The 17,966-nt window shown below is 41.9% G+C and overlaps 1 protein-coding gene across 3 annotated transcripts in view; it reads right to left on the reverse strand.

Annotated features, from left to right (window-relative positions):
• Window positions 1–17,966, reverse strand: part of LOC105422328 (uncharacterized) — a 152,288-nt gene that overhangs the window by 90,200 nt on the left and 44,122 nt on the right. Inside the window, exon 1 of one of the 3 annotated variants that reach the window (XM_011631668.3) lies at window positions 9,539–10,631. The exons of the other annotated variants lie outside the window; for them this stretch is intronic. The gene's annotated coding sequence lies outside the window, so the exon portion shown is untranslated. Of the gene's footprint in view, window positions 1–9,538; window positions 10,632–17,966 lie in introns of those variants that run through there. 3 annotated transcript variants of the gene reach the window in all.

Raw genomic sequence — 17,966 nt, forward strand, 5'->3', positions numbered from 1 at the left:
GTACTATTTATTCGTGAGTTTATTTCTGCATAAGCAACGTCAATGCTCTCCATTAAAATTTTCACGTTTTGTTTTTTTTTTTTTTTTTTAATCGATCAATTCATTAAATAAATTACCAAATACATCGGTATGCAAAAAAGAAAAGAAAAAAAAAATCCGCGACGTAGGTTGGATCTTTATTTCTCCGGATGTAAGCTTATGTTGGAAGCAAGACAGAGATCGGAAAGGTGATACGCGTGCTGCAAGCGTTATCTGGATTGATTATCGTCTGCACGCAAAAACATAGTTTACATAGTTTATCTCGGTGGATGTATAAAGCTGTTACACGTGGATGCTCAACACACCAATACACACGGCGCGTGTGTGTACGGCGCGCAGCCAAACGTGTCGCGTTTTCATTTCAGCGAGACTATGGGTTTTTGCGCGCGACACACAGACCGTGATTGACAGCCGCGGTCGCCGCCGCTCTGTGCATTCAGTGCACCGCAATTACGCGTGTAATATGCGCGGCGGGAAATAAATTATGCGCATATCTCGTCTCTTTAATGGATTTACTGGTAGCCGCGCTTCGTCTCGCGTCGCGTCGCGTCGCGTCGCGACGCCTCGTCTCACCTCGCGTATCGCGCCGACAGGGTAATCTTTTTCGTGTCCGCCTTTCGAAAGGGCGCTACCTCGAAGATTAAAATGCGAAAAAGCGACACAATTTCCCCGACACGTGCACACTTTTTCTCGAAAGGAAGAAATAGACGATTCGCGCTCGATCGAAACGTTACGACGTAAGAAACTCGTCGGTATTATTGCCAATCGTGCGATCGTTATTATTATTTGCCGGCGGTCGTTTCGCCGTTTGCAAAACTCGTGAAACATCGCTCGTCGAGTTCCCGCAAATTCGCTAATTCGCTTAAATCGCGATAATACAATAACAAAGATTGATACGACGAGATTACGCGAGCGTAGTTCCCCGCTTCGGGTAATTTAATCAGACGGCCCGCCACCATTCGCGCGGATTAAATCGATCTGACGAAAAATTTATCGTCGCCGAAATGGGCTCGGGCTGCCGACCGACGAACCCCTTGTTCGGTCCCAATTCCGGTAGTTTGACACTAATTGGCACAGGTACGACCTACCGCCATCCGACTATATCCATTACGGTGGGCATGGATATATGTGGACATTTACCGTTAGCTGGTAATACGCGCGGAGGATTCGACGGAATAGCTATTTCAGAAGAGAGGTGAGGGGGTCGACGTACCCCCTATTATCTCCTCTATTCCTAAGGAAGATCCCTCCCCTTTGCCCCGTTCCGACGACCACTCTCGAATTCTCGTTCGATTCTTTCTCAGAGAAATTGCCCCAGAAATTTCATAGCTCGCTCGATAGAACTGAAACTGAACTTGGGTTTCCCCCAGCTTCTTCCCCGTAACCACACCACTTCCGATCGACCGCATATATTAAGTCTGGTTTTGCGAATTGTTTGAAGATTAGCTTTCGTGCGGAAGAAATGCTTATTCCCCGCGTGGGTTTTGTACGAGCGGCGAAGGATCAAAGTTTGTCGAATAAATATTTACCTCGACATTAGTCTAAAGAGATCTCGTACAAACGGCAGTGTCTATGTTCAAATTGTTCAAATTAAGTTTGTAACTAATCTCCTTGTGAATAATTCTCTATTGTCTGACGTAAACTCAAACACAGCTTTACCTCCTTGTAAAAGCGGAATTTCAGAATTGTATGACTTTGAATTGCTAGCTTATTTCCGGAATTGCGAGTTAAAAGGAGTAATGCAACAATCAGAATAAATGTGGATGATGAAATTATCCTCTTTTCGCGAACAATTATTCTCGGCGAAAAAAAATATTTCATCGTTCATGTGGAATTTATTCAATTTCTTCAAATAAAGAAGTCGCTGCGAAGCGAGAGAGAGAGAGAGAGAGAGAGAGAGAGAGAGAGAGAGAGAGAGAGAGAGAGAGAGATCATATATTGCAGTTATAACAAAAATGGTCGATGAATTATATAGATTACACGCGAAAATGCAATTTGTATGCAAAACGAGTGTTTAATGTCAGCTGACGATACGCTGACGGAGACGGAAACCACGATGGAATAACCATTTCGATGGATGAACGAGCATGTGTGCTTATAAGGATGTTACAACCTGCTATTCGCAGGCAGAACAGGCCGTTTCTGCAGTCATGCGCATACCACACGGTAATATTCGTGAAAGTAAATCCGTATCCACTTGTATTTCATCCGAGAGAAAAGTGACTCTTTTATGAAAACCGCTTCCTGCATTTATCCTTATTTGCTGCGCGATTCAATTTACTCGCGCCGTGACTTATGATTTCCGGTGATCTATCAGACGTATTTCAGGCATGTCCGGAGACATCTCGAACGCAGAGCGAGAATCACAAAAATAGTCCTTCACACGCTAAAACATTTTCACGCCTTTCTGCCATTTATATCTTATAATTACACGTCGAGCAACGTTATCTTTTCTCCTTATTATTTATAATCGTAACGTATGTTTTATTACTTGGGCTTTTAATTTTATAGACTATCGCTTTGGTACCTAGAAACTTTCCACTTTGTAAATATGGCTATTGAGATAACTCTCAATAAAAACGCTCAATAGAGATTTAAAAATACAAAATCAATGAAGTATCATATAAACAAACTAATTTACTACATGATAGTTCGCTGGATACAGTAATATATCTATGCTTATTATCTTCACGCTGAGAAGCAGCAATCGTGTAATTATTATCAGCGAATAAATGATTTTATCATGTATGCTGTTTTTATGATTCAATGTTCATTAACTCGAGTGGAAAAAAAAAAGAGAGATATTATACGCTGCAAAAAATGCGATGATAACGAAATGCGAAATATAATCAATTTTTAAGTTTTAAAATTTCAATTTTTCCCACGTTTTATATTACAAACGTGCAAAATTGTTTCATATAAAATTCACGACGGTCGTAATATTTAAAGGGTTAATTGCAATCTCGAGGGAAAGGTTATAATAATATGTACTTTAGTTGTTTTCTCTTCCTGCTCTGTCGGGCGCGGTGGGCGTAGACTCAGGGCCATCAGAACTCAGGAGTTCACGTAAATACCTGTATTAGACGCCGATAGATAATAACGTACAACATAACGATATCTCCGGATCATTATATTGCGAGCGTAAGAAAATGGTACAATCGGGTCAGGAAATTTCTTCTGAGCGCGCAAAAACCTCCGCGTCTGTTTAAATAGACATTTGTTCCGTCGACGAGTGATGTCAATGTGATGATACATCGATTATCGTTCCTGTATCTGTGCCATTCGTTACAGTTACAACGGTTTCTATACTGCGAGCAGTGCGCGCTTTATTTCTTATCTTTACGAGCTTTTAAACAGAGTAAAGGAGCATGAAGAGCACGAGGAAGGTACGATTTCCCTGGCAAACGATAAGAAGAAACGCCTTAATTCCTTCTCCGCGCGATCTCGAATGTCTTCTCCGAGATGTTGAATTACGCGTGCGTCATGCACACACATACACGCACACACACACACACACACACACACACACACACACACACACACACACACACGCATACACGTGCCGCTTTAGAGCCAAGTCACAACTGCTGCTTGTTGAAATTTTATACAATCTTATTACGCGGACAGTCGCACGTGTCTATATCCAGACACTTCGATATTCGCGTCTGTAGTGATACGGAAATCAAAGTCTTCCAGTCGGATGTCCCCGCTCGATACCGTGCGAGAGACGGAAAAATAAACGTCCGGGGCGAAAATCAATGCGGACGTGCGCCATATAAAACCGCGAGCGCTTTTCCTAGGAAGCCAACGGTAACGCGATAAATATCCAACGCAGTAAAATCGGGCGTTAATGCACGCTCGGCCGATTTGTTTAATCCGGTCGATATTTCGCGCGAGGTCCTGTAAGCCGTGATCCCGATGCGATTTGGCAATCCCGTCACCGGAAATGGGCTCGTAAAAGTGTGTAACGCGATAAACCGACCGTGACAGGTCCGCCGCTGCAGACACTAACTGTGCCACGGTATTTCAGAAGAGCGTCGGTACACGACACCCTCGTTCCGAGACTTGCTCATCGACATTTTTATCTGGACACTTAACGACGATCTAAAGTCAACGATAGTATTGATTACAAATTTCCTTCTCCCCCTTGAAAGATCCCATTCCTTTTGGAGTGCCTCTCCTTCGCCTCCTTTTTTTTTTTTTTTTTTTTTTTTTCAATACGGAGCTACGGAGCACGACACGTATGAATCCTTGGTGCAAGAGGAAACGCAAATCACTATGCCACCTAATAACGAGCTTTCCATGCGGGCTGTCATTAGAGACAACGGTAATTTGTTATACAATGTGGTCGGCAGCGCGACGCGCGTGACAATGCTTTTTATTACTTTTCGTCGACGGCACGTCAGCCATTTGTCCGACGTCTTTTTCGTTTACCGTTATTATTACGGTTTACATCATTGCGCCCTATATCAGATATTTAAATTGCGTCCCACTCTGGCGGAGATGAGCGTAATGACGGGAGGATGTCATGCGCGTTAAAACGATCTTGACCGAAATTTGCGGAGTTTCTCCCTCCTGGATTTAAACGTCTCCTAACATCTCGTCGGTTATCGATTTCATGGACGTGAAAATCGAACGGACGCGTTTAACGCCGCGTTTAACACCGGCGAATGACAATGGATTCCACGCATTTTCTGCGAGCGAACTTATCGCACTCGAAGTAATAACGTTGCCTTTTATCGCTCACACCGGCGGTGACTGCACGTTTGCGGACACGCGGAAAAATCGTTAAAAGGTCGTTAAGCACGAATTACAGTTTTGTTCGAGCTAGTCAGCCACTGAAAATCGCGTTTTGTTTCGCGACGGAATAGATCTTTTTAGCTCGGAAATGTAGTAAACCCGATCACCAACGACGCAAAAAGATAAAATATAATTCGTGTGTGGAGTTTACTCATTATTTATTTATTTATTTTTTTTTTTTTCGTGCTTCGAGGCGAGATTCAACATGAGTAAGATTGCGCAATAGGTGTTATAAAAAAATTATAAAAATTTTTAGCCATTATTAAACGCGATGTGTATCGATTATTTAAAATATCGCGTATCGTTATATTTTTAGATGAACGAACAAAGTCTAAAATTCTCTCTTTAAATGACTTTTAATGCTTTCGATTGATAGTTAATAGTAATACCCAATCTTTTCGCAACGTATGATTACACGTATTCTGTTGCATTTACGCGCGTTGGGAATTTTCAACAAACTCGTGCTCGAACTTCACGTTTCCTGAGCTATAATAATAATAAACGTGCGCCACTCGTGGAACCGCTGAAATAAACTCGTGTGTGCCCGTTGCAAGAGCACATGCACTGCCATTTTTAAAAGCATCTCAAATGCAGATTTCGATGCACGACAAACCGCGGAGCATGCTGTGCATGCATGTCTCGCCCACTTTATGTTTTATTTTCGAATCGAGACGTGAACGACGGCGCGTATACACACGCACACGCGCGCGCGCGCGCGCGCGCACGCACGCACGCACGCACGCACGCACGCACGTAGCGTGACACTTGCAATCTCGATCACTCGCGGAAATACGTACCCGGTTCCGAGTTAATCTGCCGAGAGCGTAGGCGATACTCGTGGAAAAGTGTCGATTTGTAATTTGCAACGTTATTTTACCGAACCGGCTCCGCACAATGTGATCCGAATATTCAACAAATTCAGATATTCGTGTGCGCGGAATTATAACACTTGAATCCACGACTGAGTCGCGAGGGGAAACACGAAAGAGGAAATTAGATTAATATTTATTTATATTTTGCCTCTCATCGTACTTTCAATAATTTGCAATGTATATATTTCTGGTTTATATACAATTCGCCGGTGGTGATAAGTGACATTACAGATAAACAAAAACGACATTGTTTTTGCTATATATATTTCTTTTTTAATTATCCATATTTTTTAAAAGTGAAATATTCAGCGATTATAAAATAAATCCCAATAAACATTTCTGCTTTCTTTGAGCTTTGGAGAAGCGCGGAATATCGCTGTAAACGCAACAAAATGCTGAAAGCTTTCTATTACGGTCGCGCGGTACTTAAATCCCTCAAAAGTGCCGCCACGTTTCTAATGCACCCCTTTTCTCCCCTATAAATAACTCAGGGTCGACGAAATGCGTTTTCGGTTAGCTTTTACGTCATCATAAACCGAACGGGAAGTAACGCTGAGGAAACACGTAGCTACCAAAGTCCCGCCGGCGCTTTCAGGCTCCGACACAAGAAAACGCATAAGCCGCGAAGGAGACATGACGATTTGTCCTCCGCTCGGAGGAGAAAGCTCAGAGATAGCAACCTGAATATTACAGACGGCTACTTTATCTTCGCATCAGGAAACGGGGGCTTTTACAAGCGCGTCAACGCAAGTACCGATATTACGGGCGCTTTCACGATGAAGCAAGGTAAAGAAAAAAGAAAAAAAAAAAGAAAAGGAGAGAAAAGAATGGTCGGCGCTGCCGCAAAAGGAATTCTGTCAGCGCTGACATCTTGTTTATGCTCGTTTGAGAATCGTCGAAATTCATTCCGCCTCACCTCCGATTTTATTCCCCGCGGAGAGAAGCACGAAGAATTTCGTATATCTCGAAAGAAACACAGACATTTATTAAGTGTACAGAGCGAGGTATGCATAAAATTGTTCTCTTTCGAGAAAATAAAAAAAAAAAAAAAAAACAAAGAAACGTATTACAAAAGTTAAAAGAGTGAAAAGCAATCTAAAGTACACTTCTGCCCGTTCGGCTGCCGATAGATAGAGACGTCGTACGTTCCCACAATCAGCGCTTAAGCGTAAAAAAAGAAGAAAGGTAAACGAGGCAACAGAGGCAATTTTCGCGTTCGACTTCCGTCGGTCTAGTTCCGTTTGTTAACTTACACCGCACGATTACCGACGATTCCACGTGGATATTTTGTACCGACAAACGTTTACAATTGTTGATCAGTGTACCGGAGAGTCAAGCACGGCGTAAAATCCGCTATGTATGTACATTCCGAGAGCTTTTTTTAATAATGTTTTATATCACACATTTAAATAACGATACACGTTAACAATAATTCGAGATATAACTCCGAGAAAATTTTATGGCTTGCTAATGATGCGTTCGCCGGATCCGAAAGTCGTTTTATGTACTCGCTATTACACCCGGCGCTGTTACAACGGTGACTCATGCCTTCTACAAAAAACGTTTAATTATAGCGTGACGGAAGGGCATTTGTGAGTTACAAAAAAAAAAAAAAAAAAAAAATAACATTGATGCATTTCGATAAGCGCAGAAATTTAACAACATTACTATAAATGCGACAAAGGGGGGACATTTAACGAAACAAGAAGGAATCGGGCAGCTCGTTACGTTAATGCATTTAAGAATATTCGCGGTCGCCTTGGGGCGTGCAAAAGGAAAAATTGCAGAGTGGCCTTTCGAAGTAAAAAGAAAGAGAAAGAGAGCGACCGAGAGGGGGGGAAAAAAAAGAAGATCGCGCATCACTGACGCGGATCGTCGAACGAGCAGCACGCGTTACAGGCGTCGCTTTTTAAAGTTCCTCCCTCGTTGTAGCGTCATTATATGCTCCGAATAAGTCCGGTAATGCCCTTTAATAAGTAAGTAGCTCCGGCCGGCAAGATGTTGGAAAAGAGCAATTTGTATTTGACGGCTCGACATCGTGTAAGCCGCGTCTATTAACAAAGTCAAAATTTTGATTCTCTCTCTTTCTCTCTCTCTCTCTCTCTCTCTCTCTCTCTCTCTCTCTCTCTCTCTCTCTCTCTCTCTCCATAAATTTGTGCAGAATAATCGGATTAAATCTAACGAACGAGTGCCATAAGGAGTGCTCATTGCAAGCTGAATTTATTGGTGAAATATTAAATGGAATATTATCGATCGAGCTAATGGCAGTGGAATATTTCATGACAACAACAACTATTAATAATCGCTGTTTGTATAATCAAAATTGTTGAATACGTGTTCATCATTTTTAAAGACGTCGGAAAAGCAATTAATTGTATTATAGGATATTACAGAATCGAATATTTAACAAAATAAAAATATAGAGAAAAATATAATAAAATGTACGAAATAATTAGAAAAATTATATTATGTAAAAAGAATCGTTTTTCAAGGTAAAAAAAGATAATTTTTCAAGAATAAGATATATGCCGCTTTTTAAGAGTGATATGGTTTCTTTTGTTCCTTTTTGAAGGGACAAGGGTCTTGTCTGTCATTTAAAAGGTTCCAACGAACCATTAAAATTGCAAAAAGAATTTCCTCGCTACCTTTCAGAATTTCGGAGAAAATATCCTGTAACACTTTATGTGATATATATATATATATATATATACATGTGTGCTACTTGTATACTTCTGTATGTGTGTGTGTGTGTGTGTGTGTGTGTGTGTGTGTGTGTGTGTGTGTGTGTGTGTGTGTGTGTGTGCGCGCGCGCAAAATTTAACGTACACGTCTATTTATTAATATATTAAACATCAATATGCAGAATGTTCAGCATCAGAAACATTGCATCGAAATATTATGTTGCAACGTAATATGAGCTTTGAATTATTCCCCGGATCATCACATTCTCTGGATTTTATCCAATCAAATTTACATAATTAATTACCTCACCGAGAAAATAGCCGATAATCTCATTAACATTCATTCAAATGAATATATTTGAATTTCTACGTATTATCTAAAATTAGTTGACGCGCGAAGTCGATATTTCATATCGACCTATTAGCACGAGATAAAATGCAGACCACACGCACAACAGAAAAAAAAAAGGATTTCATTAATAAAATAACCGTAATAAAGTTTTGAGATACATTTCGAAAAAAAATCTCAATATTTATGCAAATGGCGGGCGAGATTGCACTTTAAACAGAGAAAATATTTTATATATAATATATATATATACACACATACATATATATATGTATATATATATATATAAAGTAGAAAATATGGGCAGAGACTGTAAAAATATATGAATCAAAGTTGATCTTTGCTCGCTGAAAATTTGATCAAAAGCCAAATCCAGTTTATGAGTTTTCAACATATTTCAATAACTAAAATTCAAATTAAATTTAACGGAACTTGGCAAATTGGTCGCTCTAAAATAAGCAGACTCGACATCGTCGGAAGACTTTGAAACGAAAATTCCGTTAAAAAATAATCGACTAAAAAAAACTGCGGAAAAGGTGCGCATCCGCTCATCATCTCTCTTTATATTTTTTCTTATATTCCCCCGGGGGACAAGTTGTGCCGGAAATACAGAAGAGAAAACGTACGCGAGGAAGATGTGTGAGGAAAGGGACGGTTTCTACGACGGGTGGCCTCAGTCGGCGTCGCATCGTTTAGTGCCGGTTGTTAAAGGCTCTTCGGTTTACTAACGACACTAACGGGTGTCGCGGCATAACGAAAGAGCCGTCGTCGGCACACAAAAGTCGTACTCGCAATACCTTGTGCAGGTCGATAAATAATCCTGCGGGGGCACCGAGCCGCCACCGTTGTAAGTCCCAATGCCGTCTGCACGTACATACACACGCCTGGAGTGATGCGCGTGTGTGCGCGCGAGCGCGTGTATGTGTGCGTATCCTTTGTCCCACGGCGATGTGGTAATCCGACGTGTCCCTCCTGCCGGCGCGTACCGGATAGGAGCGACGAAGAGGCACGTAGTGAAAGAGTAGAGGGGGGGGGGGAGGAGTCGACCGAAGGCGGCAAAAGCCGCGAGCGCACTTTATTATTTACGTATCCACATTGGCCGGCGAAGGAAGGAAGGAACAGACACACTCGTTCACTCCATTCGCGCGTAAGAAAAAAAACGGACGGATACAAGACACACAATGACGACGACGACGACGACGACACGGAATTCCTCCGGCACACGTATTACAGATACACACACTCACACCAAACTGTATACACCGGGCTACGTGCGGTCACGCACGCACACACACACACACACACACACACACATATATATATATCGTACACACATGTAAACACTCTCGCCGCTCGGCCGCGTCGCCGAGGATGCCCGAACGGTCGCCGAAGGATTTTGCGAATGAGCACGACTCACACTCACGCTCCGGCGTAACCGTCGTCACCGTACGCGAGATCGCGTAGAGCTACGGCTTCTCGTTATCATTTATCGTCTCGCGGCTTTACGAGAGTGTTTCGGCGTCGCGTCACTCGGACTGTGTCTCGCACGCCGCGTCGTAACGGCTTGAGCGTTTGGCGTTCACTGAGCCGATGTCTGCCCCTTCCATCGCGCCCGATGCTGCCATCGCCGTTACCACCACTCCACAATACTACTACTACTACTACTACTGCTACTACTACTACTACTGCTATTACTGCTACTACTGTCACGCTGCTGTACCACCACAGTCACAATTCTGCCGGTGACGTTGCTCCGTACCGTCACACCGACAGAGCGCGTGGTTGACGTGATAGCCGCATTTGTGTCAAAATGATTCTTTCCTCAAGGGGAATATCGTCACAATTGCGGTTCATGTAGTATTAAATTCAGTATACAATTGCGACATGGATAATTATATCCCCGTGTATATGTTAGCGTTATATCGAAATAAATAAATGACGATTGCAAATCGTGTTGTAAATGTGTCATGTGCACGCAAGATCGAAAAATTCAATTAAAGCAATTGTAAGCCATGTAACATTCCAAAAGTCGAAAGGAAGCGATAAACTAACTTTGAATTAACTTTCTCATTTTTATCATTATAATATATAATAAATGTCTATGAAAAAATCTGAGATTTAATTTTTTTATCATCACATCATTCCCTCATCATTATTATTAATTTCTTAATCATTATTATCATATTAGTTTATTATCGCTTCATATGCTATTTGATATACTTGTATATCAACAGTATACAAATATAACGATAATAAAGAAAAAATAAACTTCTCCTTTTTCCTGAAAGTCCAGGCGCGAAGAGACGAGAAGTTTACGTCTTCGAGGCGGACACGCACGGTCGTTACACACGCTCGTTACATTGCGTGTCCATTTCGCGTGTTATACGGCGCGGTCGAACGATAAACTACGCATTTACGGCGCCGTAGTCTATCCATTAGTCTTCGCCGAAAACTGTGAAACTCGCGATGACCAGACCAAACTCCGTGCCAGAAATTCGGGCGATGAATTTCGCGCGAGTTCGGGGCCAGAAATAGCCCTCGGGATACGGAACGGGAAGGAAAACGCGTGACGCGTGAGAGGCTCAAAAAGAATCGTCCTACCGGTCTGCCTATTCGGTGCGACTAATTGCGCGATCTTTTGAGACCGCCAGGCCGAGGCGATGCGCACGCTCGCAAAAGGCTCGCGACCAAAAGACGCGTTCCCCCCCCCTCCCCCTTCCACTGGCTACCAGCTACTAGCTGCTAGGTTCGTCAACATTTTTGAAATTCAAATTGCACGCAGCCTCGGGAGATAATAGCTTGCATTCGCGCCGCTCATTTGCGGCTAAACGCGTCTGCTTAGTTACAACCTTTACGGAGTCTCGAAGAAGCCATAGTTGTCCTCCACGCATGACGATTCTAAAGAAATATTAATAATAAATGAGTTCTAAAGTGCGACTTTTCTATCTTTTCATCATTGACTATTAAATGTTACATAGTCTATATTAAATATTAAAGATAAGAGAGATAAGATATAAACAGGAATTCATAAGTAAACGCGACTCATTTTTAACTGAATTTCTTACACCATTTATTTTGTTAATTAATGATTGAAAATATGATAATGCTAATGGGAAAATTATGACGGACAATAGCATAATTAATAGCATCAAATGTAACATGTGCAAAGCAAAGATACATCCTGGCATGAAATATGATACATTGTACATATGTATAATATATTGCATTTTCATGTATAAATTGTATTTTCAAAAGAAAATAAAAGGCCAAGTCATTTCTCATTTTTCTTTTCTCATTTTTCAACTGCTGCCCACAAAAGTAAAGGACACAAAAGTATTATTCTCTCTCTCTCTCTCTCTCTCTCTCTCTCTCTCTCTCTCTCTCTCTCTCTCTCTCTCTCTCCCATCATAAAATTCCAAATATATCCTATAGAAAACATACAACATGCCGAATTTTTATGTCCATGATAATAAATGGGTCGATTGATAATTTGTAAAATCTAACGCACACTCTGTCATTACAAATTACGAAATTTGGGAAGAATATAGCGATCGAAAGATTATGTTTGAACTGTACCATCAATTACCTACCGTAACAATTTTTTTCTTAATAGCCCAATACAGATTACTGGGAAATATGACTGAATAGTTGTAAGGGCCTTTCGTATCTTTTGGTCCTTTTTAGAACCAGATATACCCGATACCTGAACCTAAATAAAGGTCGAGTCTGTAAAACAAAGAAGAGCTGTCGGGAACGCTAATAGCTTGTAATCCGAGAATAAAGCCGTATATACAAAAGTCAACTTTTACGTTACCAATATCAAGTGAAAATATGTGGGAATTGTTATTTCATTTCTTTTTCCGCTTTCCCTTTTCTCTCGTAAAACTTTCCTAGATTTTACCATACTTTTAAATTTAGGTCTCAATTCTTTATCAAATATAAAGAAAACGTGAAATTAAAGTAGACGAGACGAGAAATTAATATTAAAACATAACAGTTACATAAATGATCAAATCATTTCCAATTTTTTCATTTTCATATACGCGGAGAATAATTATATCTTTCATTAATATTTTAATCGATGGAAAAATTGATGGGAGATAGAGAGCCGCGGACGGTCGCTTTAATAACATCCGGAGAATATCAAATTACACGGACCCGTTTTTAAGGCGTCCTCCTCGCTTTTACAGTCTTCCACCTCGCGCGGTTTCGCGGCCTGTAACGCGCGTTTAAATGCGAAAGGCGTATTTGACCATTAAGCGCCGCGAGTAAAGTGCGGAAAAATATGCGCGAACGGGGCGCAACGGTGAAGAAATTGCACGCGAAAACCTCCCGAGCGTCCGTAAACGAGCGGAAAAGTTTTATGCTCTTTCTCCTCCTCCCCTCGCCGCGCGCGTGTGCGAGAGGAGGAAATGCATATTCGCGGAAACACACCGCTCGGGGAAACGTGAAAGTTCGTAGTTGGCGCACGTATCCGAAGGCTTGAAAAATATGTGGACTCGCGCCGGGCTGGCCTCGGCCAGGAAAAGCGAGCTTTTCTCGACGATGCCGTTCGTTGAAAATGAGCACGCTCATCGTGGGCGACACGGTCACTCCTCCAAACAGTGTTTCGCTCCTCGCCACGTTGCACTTTTAACTAGTCACATTTATCACTATTCACCGGAAATTCCGCTCCGCTACGTCTTACGTGTATTAAACGCGTAAGCTACCGCGCGAGATTTTTAACACGTCACACATATTATCATACGCGTTATCACGACCGAATATTTTTTATCCTCGCCCGCAATGTTAAAGATAACAGACACCGCGATATACGTAACATTTTAGACAGCCGTATGATACTGTTCTCCACAACCTTTGTCAATTAGTCAAAAAGATTTTTGGTTAAAATATGCAGATTTTATGTAAAATAATAACGCAGAGATGTGTTTATCTACTGGAATTCTGTGCGCGTTTTCTGTTATTACACACGTGCAATTTTCATAATTAGATTCTAGATTAAGTTAAACAGTTATCGTTATGTATATCAAAATTTCTTAATATTCGTCCTAATTTTTTGCAATCCCGTGTCGGCGGCTTCTGCGCAATTCATACGTCTGTAAAATCTCAGAGAATATTCCCACGCCGCCATAATCCAACAATATTTATCTTTGCACTTAGTAGTGCGAGAGCTATCTCCTTATGGAATATCGTTAACGCATTAAGAGGCCGCAAGGTTGCCATGATGCATCCATATGGCCAAAGCGTGTAGTTCCAGTGAATCGTCCGGAGTAAGAAGGAGCACAAAAGAGATTTCGCATTGACACGAATTCACTGCCGACCCTCGACAATTACGCATTAGAGTATATAGAACACCTGGTGGATCGATGCCGAGAGACCCTTCTTCACCACGCTTCGCCCTTCGGTATTCATCGAATAAATTCGGGGGCGCACCAACGACTCCACGACGAAATCTCCCACGAATCTCGCACGATAATCAAATCGTCTTCCATGGAAATCCATTTCACCGAATCAGCGAATATTGCCTCGCGTAACACGCGTTTATTCGTGAATTAATTTTCTTGCTGCATTTCCTGAGTATAAAGAGAAAAAGGATGAACTAAAATCCCTCGACTTTGGAGGGTTTTCAATCATCCGTCGATAAATGTTTGAAGAAAAACTGTTTTGTTTTTAACGGCAAATTTTCTCAATGCCAAATAATTAATGGATATAAAGCGATGTTACGTAATGTACTTGCAACACGTGATGCACTGTCAACTTGCAAGCACAGAAAAGCGCCGATAGAAAAATTTGTGCTTCGCGTGTTACGCGATGGCAACGTTAAGAATCCATTATTTTCTGAAGCGGAAGAAAGCGACGACAATAAATCAATATCTAGAAAGCATTACGGACATATCTCGCATTCAACGGCAATCCAGCTTATCGCTGTTCACACAGTTCGCGACGTAACGTATCGCGTATCGATAATAATATCTACCAACCCGGTATTACCTACTCTTGACTGCGAACTATTTGCTTGGCCATAGTTATCGCGCTATATCAACTTAATAAAGAGGAATAAGGCTGGCGACGAGCGATTGATTTGGCTCCGTTGGCATGAAAGAACACGATGTAAGAAGTAGGAGACGCAAGAGCGCAAGCATCTTACGTCAGATTGTCAACATCCATCAGTCGTTACACGAAAAAAAAAAAAAAAAAAAAAAAAAAAGAGAGAGAGAGAGAAACGATAGAGTTATCGTCAAATATTGTATGTATGTAATTCTTCAAATTTTTTCGATATGTTAAAAAAAAAAGATGTCAATAATAAAAATATATTTTATGTTGAAAATTGCTCCTAAAATAAATAAAACACACATTTGGAATTAAATAAAAAATAATAAAAAAAAAAAAAGAACTTTGGTTCTCTTCCTTGTGTATGGTTGAAACTTCATTCGCAAGAGAAGCCTTTTATCTTCAATCGCTTACGATTCAGAAGCTATTCAGGTGCCTTCATACATTTTTCTCAAGAAGCAATCGACTCCGATTGAGGAACCCGTAGACAAGCGGAAGTGCGGTGAACTCGGAATACCATGTGGGTGGGTGCCAGAGGGGAGAGAAAGAGAGGATGAGTGTGCTGCCGCAGAGAGAAGACACGTGCGCGAATCGATCTACTAAAATGGCTCTCGCTATGCGAAATACTGGCGGCCATCAACATTGCATGAATAATGAAGGACATCACGAATCCCTCCCCCTCTGTCTCTCTTTGTCTCTCTTTCTCTCTCTTCGTAATTCCTAAGTTCTCGCTTATTTGCGCATCGTGTGTGTGTACGCGGATGAATTAAATCGTAAAAAATCGTTACATACAACTCACGCACGCGTGCAAAGCAAAAAGCAAAGCGTATAAACCGGCGTTAATTGCTCTATGCATTTTTCATGCATAATTTATTGTCAGCCTTTTGCACGTCCGATCGCGACTTCTCGACCTGCCGCATGATCGCGTGTGCGTACGTATTCAAATAGAGACACCGACGTTGGTGGTATGCAGCGTCGGAGGGTTTATTAGCAAAGCAAGCGTGGATGTTCTCCGATATCGTCCGTTTCCGCAAAGAGCGCCAGCCACGTTGAGATTGTTTGAGAATCCCACGCACGACTGGGTATCGCCTCATTATCATTACTTCCAATATCAATTTATGAAACGTTGATTTTAGAAAATCGACACGTGATAGCGCGCCTTTGTCTCTCGCATCTAAAAATACCTCTCCCACGTATCGCCGATAGAATTCCATCTCGTATCTCCCGTCGTAGAATACAGATCGGCCAAAATGTACCTAAAAGATACGTCGCGCGTACGTAAAACGATTGAACAAAACCTCAACACGCGCCAAGCGCGTTTTCCGTATCGACGACAGTTTCCGTGTCACGATCGGTTTTTCGAAAGCAAGGCAACTTTACGGAAGATCTTCCGGTGCGCGAATCGCGAAAGACACGCGGCTTCCTCTAAAGCGCGAAGCGCGGATTCTCCGATATCCCTCGGTCTCTTTTATTTACAAATGTCTTCGTAGTTAGAAGACGCTTCCGTTTCCGAGCGTGGAAGGCTCGCCGCAAGACGAAACTTGGTCGCTTAACTGTTCGCCCGCGCGCGGAATAAGACAAACTTTCGCCGTGAATTCCATTTCCACGCCTGTCAGAACAGGAGAAACATTCCCCCGGCATCATCCCCCCCCCCTTCCGACACCCTCGATCCCATCCCGCTTCTAAGAGATCGCGACAAGTCAAACAGCTAAGTAAGTATATCTACACGACGAGAGGCAGCGGCTCTCGTAAAGATAATCTTCGATTCGTGTACGCGATATTTTTGCGACAAAGAGCCATCACAGAGGACCCGCTCGTAAATCGCCCCGTGACAGCTCGGGAGGAGAAAGATCGAGTAGACCGTCGGGTCACGGAGTCGTCACGACACTCAAACCGACCGAGATTTTCTACCTGCTCTCGGCTAAGGGAACGCCAACAATAATATCAGCGTGTCGATACCTCCGAGTATCGACACGGTGACATGTTCCGCCCGATATCTCGTGCGATTTCGTGTGTCCTGCGAGCGTTACGAGATACGATATTTGTAACGTTATCGCATTACACGAGAACAAAATTATCGAATTATCGATACCGCTAATTGCCAAAGGTAATAAACACTTCGATTCCGTCCACCTTATTTTAGATCTTTATCTTGTTTCAGATAAAAAAAAAAAAAAAAAAAAAAAAAAAGAAACCTCCCGATCCGGCCTCGCATTTCGCATCTTTAAAATATCACTCGATATAAATGCCATTTTTATTTTTATAATCGAAATTGATAGCGACACTGACATTTAGAAATATCGATTAATTTTCCTCGGCACCGGCCGATCATCAATATTCCTTTTAATACTCCGCGTCGATACAAAGTCACGATGCGGCAAGCACACCTACCGGGCAAAGACGTTCCGTGAACAGGCGAGCTTTCAATCGATCGATCGGCAAGAGGGAACGCTTAAATACAGTGATCGCGGTCGCTCGGTTCCGAATGGAAGCGCGTGATTACGCGCGGCAATGATATCTCCCAGCTCAGCTGGAAAGTAGCAATGTCCGAGGTTACAACATTTTATGTAATGAACCAGTCCCCCCCTCTCACCCCCCTCCCTCGACGGACGGTTTAATGCCACGCTCCTGCGCCGGCCGCCGTTGACAAGGCTCGCGATTTTTGCAAATATTATATGATCGTCGATGATTGCTTCAGAGAAATCAATCCTGTTACGTCGCCCGTAACGGGAGAAATAACACGACTACTCGTGTGCGATGGCACATCAATAATCAATTCCTCCGGTTTCTTCTTTCTTTTTTTTTTTTTTCCACAACACTTCACACGGCCATTAGGCTATTATGAAAATGCTCGGTATTCGATGTGAGTAAATTTGAGTAATCGCCGACTAAATGCAGATTTGCATGAAGATGTATTTGCTCAGGATGTTTAAAAAGGAGAGGAGATTTATTACCTGCCCGATTTCTATTTGCATTGTAATATCGGATAGAAAAAAATGGAATTTTTATATATTGTCATATATTAATGCGTTGTGACGTAATCGTGCAAACTGAAATTTATGTACACAAATTTATGTACAAACAACTTACGTAAAATGAATAAACAAGGAAAAGAGAATTTCTCTTTCTTAAGTATGAAATCCTCGCGTCTCTCCGTTAAATTAAATATGTTAA

This window comes from Pogonomyrmex barbatus, unplaced genomic scaffold (genome assembly GCF_055798465.1).
Source record: "Pogonomyrmex barbatus isolate J1 unplaced genomic scaffold, ASM5579846v1 scaffold11, whole genome shotgun sequence".
NCBI classification, from domain to species: Eukaryota; Metazoa; Arthropoda; class Insecta; order Hymenoptera; family Formicidae; genus Pogonomyrmex; species Pogonomyrmex barbatus.